This window comes from Peromyscus californicus, unplaced genomic scaffold, assembly GCF_007827085.1.
Source record: "Peromyscus californicus insignis strain IS unplaced genomic scaffold, ASM782708v3 Scaffold_20__1_contigs__length_68692818, whole genome shotgun sequence".
NCBI classification, from domain to species: domain Eukaryota; kingdom Metazoa; phylum Chordata; class Mammalia; order Rodentia; family Cricetidae; genus Peromyscus; species Peromyscus californicus.
The window spans coordinates 36,232,063-36,242,970 of NW_026294503.1; the positions used below are offsets into that span (position 1 = coordinate 36,232,063).

The following is a 10,908-nucleotide window of genomic DNA, read 5'->3' on the forward strand; positions in this document are numbered from 1 at the left end:
AATGGGAATAATTAAAAGCACTCAAACTTAGCTTCAAATGATGGGAGCAATACATTTTTTTTTAAACCACCAATGACTATTTCTGTAATCTTTCTTTTTTTTCCCATGAATTCACTCAGAGTGATGTTAAGATGTTGGAGTCAGATGTCTCAGCTGGACACTGAATTCACACTCAATGACAGTGTGACCTTGAAAAGCAAACTACTCTCTGCTTTCAGGTCTCTAGGTTGAAAAATTGGCAATAAGACAAGGATAACCCCACAGAAGTGTGTGGCATTCAGACATGAAAATATATGTAAAAAGTTTTACCATGGAGTCCCACCGGTGGAAAACACCTGGTGTCAGATTCAGATATTCTTGTACAAGATGGGAGTGAAGGAAGCATATGCAAGAAAAAATGGCTTTACCAGCAGTGCAGACACAGTGAGAAGCATAGTCAGGTGTACAGGGTGTGTCTTAATTCACACCCTACAAAAGCATTCAGGACCTCATTCCCTCTTGGTTCATTTCTTCCTCTCTCTTGGCTTGAATTGTAAAGCCTTGTGATTACATTTGTCTTACCAGATTCCTCCAAGATTCTCTTCTTTCCTAGATTATTTGACTTTCAAGCATTTGATGAAATACGTTTATCCAAATTTGACCTATAGCTCCATTTATTTTAGACACAAGTTTGCTTAGAATGAAAAAGGTGGAAAACAGAGAGTTCTGCTCTGCCCAGTGCCTTAGTGTCTTTTCTGTTGCTGTGATAAGAGAACATGACTGAGCCAATTTATAAAATAAACCATTTCCTTTGGCTTATGGTTTCATAGGGCAGAAAAGAGATAACTGGGCATGTGGGAGTCTTTTGAAACCTCAAATACATAATATATCAATACAACCTTCTGAGTTCATTTTGTGTAGCTCTTATTTATTTGTGTTTAAGGCTGACATAAAATATGGTATTGGATAACCAATTAGGGTGCTCATCCCTAGGAAGAACCCACCCTCTTTCTCTCAGAAGTCATTGATGCCTGAAGCTCCTCACCCAGAGGTGGGGCCTTGTGAAATGCTCCTTATCTACATCTGCATGTAAGCTGGTGTTGTCATTGTGCAAGTGTCTTTTAGAATAAGGTGCTGTTGAGATTTCATGGGTACAGCTCTCTGTCCTACAGAGAAGACACTATCTCACTGAAGACATCCTGGTCCTCTGGCTTTTACAATCTTTCTCCCCACTCTTTGTTCCCTGAGCCTTAGTCTAGATAGCTGTGTTATAGATATGACAGTTGGGGCTGAGCACCACAGAGTGCTAAGCACTGCATGTCCTGTTATCAAAATCACTGTTGGGATGCCCCTTTCTATTCTACCTGGACATTGTTGTTTGTCTACATCCTGGGGACTTTCCAACTATGCTTTTCTTTGGAGGATAGATCAGCTGATTTTATTCAGGAATAATAACCATTCTAATACTATTTCTTAATTTTTGAGAAACACACACATGCATTTTTTTTTGTATTCTGAAGGTACTAATTTACCTCTGTTCTCTGAAATATTCAATTCCTTCTCTGGACTAATAAAATGGGTAAAAATAACTTTATTTCTAGAAACAGCATAGATCACCCCACTCTTTTAGCTCCTTTGCACACTTTATTGTTACACCATTGCTCTGTAAGTCTGACATCCTTCACACTGATGATAGATTGATGAGGAAGAAGGAAACCTCTTTGCTTCCTTCATTGCCCCCATAAACATCCCATGTCTAAGGAGAGATAAAGCATTTCACAATTGATGGGAACTACTGAGGGCAGAAGCCTCAAAGGAAAATTTCACCTCATCCAATTATGTAACTTCCACCCACTTCAGATTCTCTAATGAGTTACTGAGACTGCATCTCATGTCATTTCTTGTTGTGAACTGTGATTTCTGAGTGGTGATACATTGTCTTTTATCCTGCCTCTCCAATGTGTTTCATTTCTTCCTGCTTCTATGTGCTATAGTTTATATTATAAAGTCCAAGTACCATCTTGTTTTTTCAAAGCCCCTTTTGCTTTCTTACAATGATGTGTCTGCATCTCCACCAGAGACCTTCACTTTATACTCTTCCCATCATAGACCCCTTATCTTTTAGCGGTTAGTTTCTACTTGGTAAGAGATTCTCCTGGCAACACTGTACAGTAAACCTCTCCCTTCATCTATTCTTCATTTCGCCATCTTTCCCACCAGCCCCTGACCCTCCTCTTCCACATCCTCCACGGTCAGTCAGTCCACTTACTTCATTCACCTGTTACCATTTATATTGTGTCTATGCATGTTGTTTTAATTTCCCTGCTCCTCTTGCCCTGGAAACATATTCTCACCATAAGAAGAAAAGTGTCAACTGATTTTAGCAGTGCCTAGAGAGCACCTGGCCCAGTAACTGTCTCAGTAATATTTGTTGCACAGTGTCTTGCAAAGGAACCCAAGAAAAATTGACCATTCTACAGACTGGAAGAAATCTTCAACTCTTCAATCTTTCCCTTCAACTGATGTTCCCTGTCCACTTTGGAAACATAGAGATGCTTCAGAATCTGCAGGGTTATTTTCAACACTCAGAGAAGAGGATCTGCTATTGTCTTTCATTTGATTGTGCTATATGCTTTTAGAAATGGACCTAATTAGAATGTGGCTCACGTTATAGAATGAGTTGAGATGAATTTTTTGAAATATAATTAGTTAAATTAAAATGATATATATTCAAATCTGGTGTGCTGGCATACCCCTGTAATGTCAGTACTGAGGAGGTAGAGACAGGTGGATCCAAAATTCAAAGTGTCCTTAAGTAAATCCTTGGTAAACTCAAAGTCAACCTGAGCTACATCTTTTACTGTTTCAAAAAATTTTACAGTGAAATATAAATAAAATTTTACATTGAAAGAATAATTTATGTGGCTTTGCAAACTATGGAAACTTCAGGTAGCAGAATAAAGTGATATTAGTCAAGCCCAAATACCCCGTCTAACCTCAACAGTGGCAGTACAATATTATTAAGAATAATATTGACTAATTTACTGTTTTATTGCTCTAATGGGATGGCAGTCACGTGATTTCCCTCCAAATTGAAGAACACTCATCAAAAGCAGGATACTATTATTTAAATAATGGTCAAGTGGTCCTCATCTGATCCAATTCTAACCAGAAAAATATCAGGATTATCTTAGCCACTGTGCTCTGAGTGGGGAAATTTGTGTATTTAGCAAGTTACTTCACTGGATTTGTTTGAACAGCTCATTCAGATCTGGTGCAGTAGAAACTCAGCATTAGAATGAGTAGGATTATGGTTCAAATTAGTGAATTACAAAGGAAGTAGAAAGATTGCACATTAAGTACTTTCCTGTGAATAATTTGAAAATCAAAATGCAGCATAATAAAACTAAGGAACAACTAATTCCAGCAACCAGTGTTTCAGGTAATCATCCCCTTGAAATCCACAACTCAATCTCTAAACCCAAAACTCCTCCATACTTCTTTTTAACTGTGCACATTTCATAATAAACTTAGAATTAGATTATAGAAAATGAATGGAAGGAACAAAATAATTTTTAATCTTATGATTTCATGAACTTGATAGAAAACAGGTAACTCAATAAAATCACACACACACACACACACACACACACACAGAGAGAGAGAGAGAGAGAGAGAGAGAGAGAGAGAGAGAGAGAGAGAGAGAGAGAGAGAAAGAGAGAGAGAGACAGAGAGAGACAGAGAGACAGAGAGACAGAGAGACAGAGACAAAGACAGGGACAAAGACCCTGAGAGCTAGAGGCAGAGAGACAGACAAAACTCATTATAAGATTATGAACATTAGGGTAAATAAAATAATTCAAGCCCAGAAAGAAAATATTGCATGATCTACCTTTTATGAGGAATTTTAAAAAAACTGAATTTCATAGAAGCAGAGAGTAAAAATCCTCACATCCACTGTCATCTCTGGTGAGAAAGACTACCATGAGCAAATTTCTGTAGCAGAGATCACCAATGCCTGCTTTGAGCCAGCCAACCAGGTGGTGATATGTGATCCTTGTCATGGTAAATACATGACTTGCTGCCTGCTGTACTATGATGATGTGGTTCCCAAAGATGTTAATGGTGCCATTGCCACCAACAAGCCCAAGTATATCATCCAGTTTGTGAACCAGTGTCCCACTGGCTTCAAGGTTGGCATTTATTACCAGTCTCCCACTGTGAGTACCTGGTGGAGAGAGACCTAGCCAAGGTCCAGAGAACTGTGTGCATGCTGAGCAACATCACAGCCATTGCTGAGGCCTGGGCTAACCTAGATGACAAGTTTGATCTGATGTATGCCAAGCATGCCTTTGTGCACTGGCATGTGGGTGAGAGCATGGAGGAGGGAGAGTTTTCTCAGGCCCATGAGAATATGGCTGCCCTAAAGAAAGTTTATGAGGAAGTTGACGTGGATTCTGTTGAAGGACAGGGTGAGGAAGAAGGAGAAAAATACTAAATTAAATGTCTCACAGGGAAGTTTATTCTGTTCCAACATAGAAAGTTATGGTCTGATCAGTTCATATGCATGTGGAAATGTGTGCTTTTATATAATTACTGACAGAAAGAAAGAAAGAAAGAAAGAAAGAAAGAAAGAAAGAAAGAAAGAAAGAAAGAGAGAAAGAAAGAGAGAAAGAAAGAGAGAAAGAAAGAGAGAAAGAAAGAGAGAAAGAAAGAAAGAAAGAAAGAAAGAAAGAAAGAAAGAAAGAAAGAAAGAAAAGAACGAAAGTTTCCATGGACGTGGTATGGGAAATTAGGGAGATGAGCTCATAGGGTTCAAACTTAGTCAAGGAGGATAATGTTCTGGGGCTCCAACAGATGGCATGTTGATCATAATTCATTAAACTTCAAGTTACCTCATGTCATGAGATTGTAGTTCATTAATGTATCAGATCATATGTTACCTAATCATAAGTACACTCAATGAAAACTAATGATAGATATGAAATTTCTTTGGTCATCACACACACACACACAACACACACACACATACACACACACACACACACACACACACACACACACACACACACACACACACACACATGTTTTGTTTAATTAAATTTAATGAATTTGTGTACTGTTTCTAGAACCAAACTCCTGGACAACATAAACACTACAGGAGCAATTCATTTATGGAAAAGTACATTCAGAAGTTCCCATTTCTTTCCAAGGTACTTCTCTTTCACCTTGATATTTAGGACTCTCTGATTAGCAGGCAAAATGCAGATCTCTACCAATATTGAAGTCAAGATAGATTGTAGAGTTTTAGTACATGTATGACTTAAATATTGCATAGAATATAAAGCAAAATATGAGTTAGCACTCTTCTGAGATTAAAGTTAATTGGGTAGACTCTACCTTGATTTGCCCTACATCGTGCTCCTTATAAAAAGGAGGTGTTTTCAAAATAGACACTCTCTTCCTATAGGTAGTTTCCCAACGGTAGAACTGCATGAGGATAAACATGAGTGGATTTGGGAATCAAAGGACTGTAAACAAGACCTGAAATTAGAATTTTCTGGTTAAACAGTCTTGGTAGCTAAGCAACTCTCTCAAATGAGAATGCGCTTTTAAAACTGCAACATCCATGCAAAGTAATTTAACTGTTGCTTTATAGGAACATTTTAATGTCCCTGTTGTTTAAGAATTGCATAGATGAATATAATGCGTTTCAATCAAATCTACCTCCACTCCCTTCCCCATGTTACCCACCACTTTTCCCTCCCAACTTCAAACACCTGGTGTTAAATCCACTGAGTTTATTTAGTGCTGTTAGTATGTAAAGGTTTCTGGACCAGTTCTTAAATTTAAATTACCGCAGTCCTATTAGTAATATGAACACAGTGATAGCAAAAATAGCAATGGCTCAGTGAGAAGGTGTGTAAGAGTATGATAAACACGTACACAGCATATTCCCATACAAGTTAAGAGTAGCCGCACATATGAATATGATCTAAAATTCATTACCAAATATGTGCAAGTAATCTTAGTTTATGAATATATAGAGAAAATAAATAAATGCATTTAGTTATGGAAGTATGTCTTTCTAACAATTCGAATTCTGAAGAAAGAGAAACTTGAGGTCTATGCAGTAGAGAATTCCTAAATTGTAGCATGGCCACTCAATTCTGGAAACACAGGGGAAAGTGGTATGCTATTTATGCTACTTTTCTGTACTTAAAAGAGTCTTTAAAACAGGCAAAAAAAATTTTAATCTGTTCTTCTCATCTCTTAATTTCACAAAAGGCCTGTTAAATGACGAATGAGCATATGTAGAGAAACTCAGTCTGGTTTTGTGCTGGCTCTCTGCTTCTCTACAGCACTTTGTTTCTACCACAGGGAACTCCTTGTGCCTTCAGTGTGCCTCCATCAGCCAACACTCCCTGCGTTTTATGGCCCTTGTCAAGTCCCTGCTCAGCTTTATTTCTGCAACAAAGATGAAAGTGCACAAAATATTACGAGTGTGAAGCATTGGGATTGTACAAACTCAGAAGATTCTTTAAGCAAAATGGACAAATAATCATATTGAAGTCTAAATTTTCTTGGAATGGATGAATGTCTGAACCACGTACATATTTTGCCTGTAAAGAGAAATGGTTTCTGATATTTAATCATTAATTTCTTTTGAAAAATCAAGTGTGTATGAGATTGTGAGGTCACAACCAAATACAAGATACTATTTTCTTGTGTGTGTGTGTGTGTGTGTGTGTGTGTGTGTGTGTTACTTATTATAATTGAGACTCTTCCAAAAGAACTTTCCAATCCAGGTTTTGGGTATTTCTTTTATCAATCAATGTTTTGTGTGTTTTGATGTGGGAATCAAGAATGACCACCAATTCTGAAATGTATTTAATATTTCTGGATTATGACTGTCTTCGGTTTGAAAAGAAATATGAAAATTAAACATCAGAAAGAGAAAGACTGAAACATTTCCCCAGGACCCTTACTATTTATGACGAACTATATATGTCAGCAAATAAACAGCTTTTGTTAGAAGCTGTAGCTCGAGGCATGGAAAAAGTGACTAGAAATACACTGCCTTGAAGCTCCACATTCTCCTGCACAGACTGTATTCTACTGTTGCCTTGTGTTACAAATAAAATTTTATTGAATCACAGTCACCTTTGTTCCCATCCACAGACTCCTCCCAACTTCATGCTGCATTTTGTTGTTGTTGTTTTAACCCACAGAGTCTAAATAATGCTTCCAGTATGTGAGTGAGTATAGGACCATTCACCAGACTATGCGCAACTTACCACAGGCTATACCCCTCATCAAACATCTTTCTACCTCCCCTAGGAACCATAAGCTGTCAAATAATTTTTAGTTAGAGGTGGGGTGTTATCATTTCCTCCTCTGTCCATGCTGGAACAAGATAAAGCCATTCAAAAAAAATTAGTACCAATCTTCAATCAATGTAGTAGCAAACAAAAAACAATGATATTCTCTAATGGAGCAGATGAGGTTTAGAGCCAAAATAGTAAGATCAGATAGATGACACGAAGGTCATTCTTTAAATGTTATACCTAAATAATTAAATTCTTTGTGCATCTAAGAAAATTTTTGCCATAATTTTCCAAAGTCAAATGTAGTTTCATTTCTTTAATGACTTAAAATATTTCTTCAGAGTATATAAAAGACAAATGATAAAACTATTCAACATCAGAAAATAGTGGTTTTTTTCTACTCCTTCCCAGGGAACCTGCTAGACAGTGCAAAATATAAAAATGTCATAGACAAGATCCTGCCTGCATTACTTACTCTTCTATTGGTATGACAAGATACCATTACCAAAAGCAGGAATACATTGGGACATGGCATCAAAATCAGGAAACTGAATGATAACATCCCAAACATAAGCCTGAAAGAGAGACAGCAAATCAGAAGTAGGGAGGATCTAGGGACACTCGAAGATCCCCACCAATTACATATTTCCTCCAGCAAGGCTAGACCTAACAAAGCTTCACAAACAGCACCACCAGTTTGAGATCTAGCATTCTAATGCCTGAGTCTGAAGGGATACTTTCTTTTTCAAACCACCATATTCCATTCCATGGCCTCCATAGCCTCATGTATCAATATTATGCAAAATTCCTTTAGTACTACGTCAAAAGTCCCAGTAGTCTTTAACATTTTCACAACTATTTAAAAATCCAAAGTCTTCTCCAAAACTCAAGACTCAAGGCAATCTCTTGATTGTAACCTTCAGTAAAATTAAACACACACACACACACACACACACACACACACACACACACACACACACACACACACACAGTGTACTTTCAACATACAATGGCAGAGAATGTGCATTACTATTTGTGAAGGCTAATCTTGCTTGTCAACTTGTTCACATATGGAATTAACTAAAACACAAGCTGAACATGAATATGAGGGACTTTTTTACTGGGTAAGTTGAGGTGGGAAGACCCACCCTAGTTCTGGGCCATACCTTCTGGCAGCAGCCCACACAAAGCCAAGGTTTGTGCTAACATAGAGGCTGTAATTCTTAAGATTAATATGCTTAAGGAGAGACCTCCTTCCCTGTTCTAAATGAAAGAATGGTTTATTCAAAGGCAAGATCCCAAGCAGCCAGCCTTTCAACTTGTGAAAGAGATCAGGTTGTAAGGCATTTAATATTCCTAGAAAGCAATTGTATATAAAAGCTACTGGTAATGTGACTCAAGGTCCATCTGAAACTGCCAGCTGAAAATCTGTCAGTATTGTCCATGAGTGCTCCTGAGTTTAGAAGTATGAAGAATATATGAGTGAAGGAATCAGAGGTTATTCCTCTGTGATTTAGAAAGCCACTGAATCCAGGCAGCATGTGGCAAAGGAATCCCTGTATGAAGACCCTGAGTGGGCAGGAGTCCCTGATAGCTGCAGTGTGAAACTGTGAAAATGCAACCTGGGTTATGTTGGAGACTCTAAGATGTTGGAGATGCCAGATGCATGAGACATTTGCCAAGGAGAGATGGAATAAGGGCATGGAATCTGCCCAAAGGCGAGACATATGTTGCAGACTGTAAAGCTGGAGCCATTTAATTCCTTTAAAATTAAAGCCTTAGACTCCAGACATGATGTTACAGGATTTTCTGTTTTTCTTACTTGGATTCACTCTTGCTTTAATCCCAGTATTTACTCATTAATTCTTCCCCTTTGAGTTGTATATTAGAGTGCTCTAAAGAAAGAGAACTGGTTGAATGAAAATACATACATAGTATACATCTATATCTATATATGGAACTCCGTATATGTACATATAGAATTTATTAGAGTGGCTGCCAGCTTATAAGCTGTGGTCTGGATAGTCCAACAATGCCTTTTTCCCAGGAGAAAGGCCAAGAATCCAGGAGTTGATCAGTCCACAAGAGGTGAGCAGCCCCAATCTATTGGCTGTTACATTTAGCTTCCTTGTGGTCTTTTCCTATCCAAACATTCCTTTTTGCATTTCTCTCTGTTCTATGTTTCACTGTAGATAGACATGCATAAGTATGGTCAATAACAAGCCAAAATAGATTCAATGTTAGGATGTCTTGAAATGTCCTCCATCAAAGAAATGAGTCCATTAGTTTTCAATGTAGGCTCAGGCAAATCTGTTGAATGTGGGTGGAAGTTATCCAGAGTCTTTGCCTACTTAGTATGCAAAAGGCCCCATGTAGAGTCACTGATATTGTTCTCCTCTTAGAACCTTGAGATGGATCCCCACAGTCTTCATTCCTCTTGGTATTACAAGTCTCCAGCCTTCTAGAATGTTCTTTAAACTCTGATTAAAGCACTTAACTGGTCCAGAGTTTCAACATCTCCCACATTCTAGAAAGAAGCATGGCCATGCTCTTCACAGCAGCAGCCCATTCTCCTCTGATTCAAATTCTGTATTGTTTACCTGTCTGCAATACAACACCATGACCCAAAGCAACTTACAGAAGAAAGAGATTATGTTGGCTTAGAGTGTCCATCATGGCCAGGAGACATGGCAGCCAGTAGAGAGTGCACAAACAGGAGCAAGATGCTGAACAAACACATCTTCCTTCACAAGCAAAAATCAAACTGAGAGTGGAGTGAAGCTATGAACTCCTCAAGCCTGCCTCCAGTGATGCACTTTCTCATAACATTCCTCAAATAGTGCCACCAACCAAGGACCAAGTGTTCAAAAGCCTGATCCTGGCTGGGGGGCATTTCGTAATTAAACCATCATGCTGCCATTACACACACCACAGTTAAGGAAGCATGACCACACAGCACAGTGAAGCAAATGCTGAAAGAAAGGAAAGCACACTGCAAATCTGAAGAACATCGGAAGATGCTTTGTGGAAAATAAACGCAAATCTCTATTTGTCTATGTACCCTCTAGCTGTACGTCTTGAGATAGTATTAATTATCAAAGAATGCTTGCTTATATATTTGGTCTCTAGCCCAGAGGTGGTGGTACAAGCCTTTAAACCCAGCACTTGGGAGGCAGAGACAAGTGTATCTCTATGAGTTTGAGGCCAGCCTGGTCTATAGAGAGAGTTCCAAAACAGCCAAGGCTGCACAGAAAAACCTTGTCTCAAGAATTTTAAAATAAAATTTTTAAAAAATGGTCTCTAAATTTCTATGCAACAGAAGGGTAAGGAAAGTAAATACCAGATGAGCAGATATGAGTTATGTAGATAAAGAGATTTATGTATGAAAAGATTCAGTCAAAGACCCACATGACACAAAAATGAATCTCAATGCATATGATGGATTTGGGGGAATAACAGTGAGTTAACATCAACTCATTGTTTCTAATGTTCAATCATGTAAAATATTAGTAACAAGACTAATGTGCTGAGCTTAGGAGTATGAATAGAAAGTAGCAATGCTTTGTTTTCTGTTAATCTAAAGGTATACTAATAAGTAGAG

At 38.1% G+C, this 10,908-nt stretch overlaps 1 pseudogene; it reads left to right on the forward strand.

Annotated features, from left to right (window-relative positions):
• Window positions 1-366: 366 nt before the first annotated feature.
• Window positions 367-4,477, forward strand: LOC128117223 (tubulin alpha chain-like; annotated as a pseudogene).
• Window positions 4,478-10,908: the final 6,431 nt, after the last annotated feature.